The 4,032-nt window shown below is 47.2% G+C and overlaps 1 pseudogene; it reads left to right on the plus strand.

Moving 5' to 3' along the window:
- The first annotated feature begins 391 nt into the window (after nucleotides 1-391).
- Nucleotides 392-770, plus strand: LOC107121237 (annotated as a pseudogene).
- Nucleotides 771-4,032: the final 3,262 nt, after the last annotated feature.

Here is a 4,032-nt window from a genome sequence, read left to right on the forward strand (position 1 = left end):
AGAGTCAACAGTACTGACCACGAAGGGCCAATGGTCTGATTCAGTTGGAGGTAGCATCATGCGTTTAATCTCGTCCCTAGATTTTGTTTTCTGTACTCCTCTCTGATCATGTTTGGACTGCTTGTGCACCATCGTGTACAACTGGATTGGCGTTCTGACCCTAATCTTACAAGTGCCACCCTCAACTGGAGCTGTATAAACTCCCTCGTCGCTCTGTCATAGTCTCCGTTTCCCAAAGCCATCTGAAAAATGAAGAAGACAACAACCTATTTCTCTGGGCTGTTGTGAAAAGTGCAGCCAGTTTATGGTGACTCCAGCAAGGGGCTTTCAAGGCTAGTGATTGATTGCCTGTATTTCTCAGTCAGAGTGTTAAGAGAGCGGTTGTTTGAATATGCCGGAGCCAGCCAAGTCCGCGCCAGCCCCGAAGAAGGGCTCCAAGAAGGCAATCACCAAGACCCAGAAGAAGGGGGACAAGAAGCGCAAGAAGAGCTGCAAGGAGAGCTACTCCATCTACATGTACAAGGTGCTGAAGCAGGTCCACCCGGACCTGCATCTCCTCCAAGGCCATGAGCATCATGAACTCCTTCGTGAACAACATCTTCGAGTGCATCGCCACCGAGGCCTCCCGCCTGGCCCACTACAACAAGCGCTCCATCATCACCTCCCGTGAGATCCAGACGGCCGTGCGCCTCCTGCTGCCCGGGGAGCTGGCCAAGCATGCCGTCTCCGAGGGCACCAAGGCCATGACCAAGTACACCAGCTCCAAGTAACTCGGGCTCCAGGCCCCCCCGAGAATACCCAAAGGCTCTTTTAAGAGCCACACACACAAAAAAAGGCTAGTGATTAAGCAAAGGTGGTTTGTCCTTGCCTTCCTCTGCAGTGTCTTCCATGGCAGTCTCCCATCCCAATGCCATCCCTGCTTAGCGTCTGAGATCTAATGAGCACGGGCTAGCCTGGGCCATCCAGGTTGAGGCACAATCTGTACAGGGATTATTAAAAAAATGGGAGAAATATTAGGGGAAATAATAGATCCTGCATAGAAAACAAAATAGTTCAGCAGATTTTTTTTATCAATATTCATTTGCTAGCAGCACAGTTTAGAACAAAAGAATGTCTTGAGGTGCCATTCATAAATACCCACATTTCTGCATTCACAGAATGTGTCTTCATGACTATGCTACATAGTATAACTGAGGGGCTTTCATGGATGCCTCATATCAGAATGCCCAGGGCAAGACCAGTACCAATCTCCAGTCACCTTGCTGGTAAGCTTCTTGAATTTATCATGGGCCTCCACATGCAGAAGCCTCCTTTGCTAGATCAGGATATATTAATTTTTTTTTAAAGCAACTGGACTACATTTACTTTGTTACCTAAAGGAATCCAAGGAACTATCTTTTATGTTAAATCCATTTAGGCATCATTCTTCTGATGGGCTTATTTGTTTATGCAACAAATTTCAAGGTGATTGTTGTCTACCTGGGTTTTGGAGCTGGGTTCCTGCTTTGTTGCTGTTGGCGTTCCAACAGGCGTAATGTTTACATTGTTTCACTAGGTGTCAGTATAGAGCAGTGTTAAGGGGGAAAATAGTGTGGCACCAAGGGACATGAGCTTGTGTGAAAGAAAGTGATACTCTCTCCACTTTCATGCCAGCTGCTCTTTTTATCTTTATCTAGGTCAAGGTGGCGCAAAACTTTCTTTTTCTATGAAAGGAGAATGGAGATATTATACACAATCGTGGACAAAAGTAAAAAAAAAGAACAATCACATGAAACACTCCGTAACTGTGATAGGTTACTCACTCACATGAGCTCCAATTACAAATGACCCATGTGGAATGCAGAGGAGAATCCATAAGGTCTCCAGTTATGCAAACTCTTTCAAGGACTGCCACTAGACAATACATGGGAGATTCTTGACTGAGTCTTCTAAAATCTTAAAATGTTGGCGCCACTAGCTTGGATCAGGTCACAACCCTGATATATGGTGGGGGAGGGTGGTTAACCTCCCCCCCCATGCCATTTCCAGATACAAATACAAATGATAATGTACGGAGCCTTAGCATGAGGGAAATACATTACAGGAACAAATTACAGCTTGGGGGGGAGGATATCCATGTGGGAAATGTCCTTCAACCCTACACTGTAACCCTGGTCAAAATTCCTCCTCCTCTTTGCATGGCTGTTATTTATTTAAAAACATCGGCAGACTCAATTATAGATCTTCAAGCTAACTATGTTATCAGCCATCCTGTGCTGGTAATCACATCAAGCATACCATGTTTATGGTAAGGCTTCCTGGCTATAAGAGGACCCTCAATAAACCAATCATCAGTCCCTGTTTTGTACATGTAAGTACATAATTTGACCTCCTAGCCCTTATATTTCAACTCTTGGTGCGTATTCCAGTGGGTGAGTGGCTCAGTGGAAGAGCCTTTGCTTTGCATGCAGAAGATTCCAGGTTCAATCCCTGGCATCTCCAGTTAAAAGGACCAGGAAGTGGGTGACGTGAAAGATCTTTCTCTGAAACCCCGAAGAGCTGCTGCCAATCTGAGTGGACAATAGGGATGGGCACAAACCAGTTCACAACTAAAGTTCATCATGAATTCTGGGCGGTTCGCTAAGCAATGTTCACAAACTGAAGAGCTGCCACGAACTTCCACAGATTTTTTGATGTAGTTCATGGTGGTTCATGAAGAGCAGAAACAAAGGTTTAAATGGCTTGGTGGTGAGTAGAAAGCAAGGGGTGAAATGTCTCCAAGCCATTTAAACCCCTGCTTTCTGCTCTTAATAAAAATACAGCTCAGCTGTTTAGTTTAAACATCTCAGAGCCATTTAACCCCCTGCTTTCTGCTCACTTCTAAAAGAGGCAGTGAGCAGAAAATGGGGTCAAACGGCTTGGAGACATTTCACCCCCTGCTTTCTGCTCCCTGCTGCTTTTGGCTGTGAGCAGAAAGCAGGGGTTTAAATGATTCACAAACCAATATGAACCAGTTCAGTTCATGAACCAGCATATCAGTTCATTGTTCAGTTTGTGGTTCAGTTCGTGTTCAGCAGCAATACCATAGGGTGCAGACTTCAGAGGATCCATGTCATCCACCCATACCAGCACTGCTGGTGTTTTGGCATGAGATATTCCCTACTCCACGATAAACAAGTTGTTCTAACTGGTGATGGTTTCTGGAGGGAACATTTTGAAAGAACAGCAAAAGGGAGTAACGAATGAAGGTGAAATAGGGGGATCTCACTTTCCATTGATTTAAGATGACACCTTGAATTGGTGCTGTCAGTTCCTATTGGGACCACAGTTTTTATTGTGTGAAACAAAACTTCTGTTCAGAAAAGCTAATCCCAGCCGGAAAGGAGTTGTTGATGTAAACAAGTAGGCTTACTGTGAGGTTGCCAACCTCCAGGTGGGGCCTAGAGATCTCCCAAAATGACAGCTGATCTCCAGCAAACAGAGGCTAGTTCCCCTGCAGATGAAGATGGCTGCTCTGAGGAGGGACTCCACGGCATTAGGATCTACTGCAGCCCTTCCCCAAACCTTGCCCTCCCCAGGCTCTGCTCCCCAAATCTTCAAGAATTTCCCAACCCAGAGTTGGTAATCTAGGGCCCCGATCACACGGGCCGGATATCGTGGGGGGGGGGGAGGCATGGCTAATTGCCCCGGCGCAGTTTGATCCGCGATTACGCGATCAGACGTGCCGGCGGCACACCACGGGTCCTTCCCTCGGCGCCGGTGGGAAAACGAGGGTGGCGATCACACGACGATCCTGCAGCGCGGCAAAGAAGCAGCGCGGTGCGATCACACCAGCAATGGCTAGGCACTGCTGTCGTGGCAAACGGGGTCATTTATTTTCTTTTAAGCCGAAGGACGGAGGAGGGGGACTTTTGGTTTCGCGTTCAATAGCATGCGCGATTCTGCGCAGCAACGGAACTTTCGCTTTCCTCTTCATGCACATGCGCCGTTGGGTGCTTGTGCGCATCCTGTGGAGACTTGGGGGGGACCCCTTTTCGCGATGGGACATGGGCG

Source organism: Gekko japonicus, unplaced genomic scaffold, assembly GCF_001447785.1.
Source record: "Gekko japonicus isolate JY-2015 unplaced genomic scaffold, Gekko_japonicus_V1.1 scaffold997, whole genome shotgun sequence".
Lineage (NCBI taxonomy): Eukaryota > Metazoa > Chordata > Lepidosauria > Squamata > Gekkonidae > Gekko > Gekko japonicus.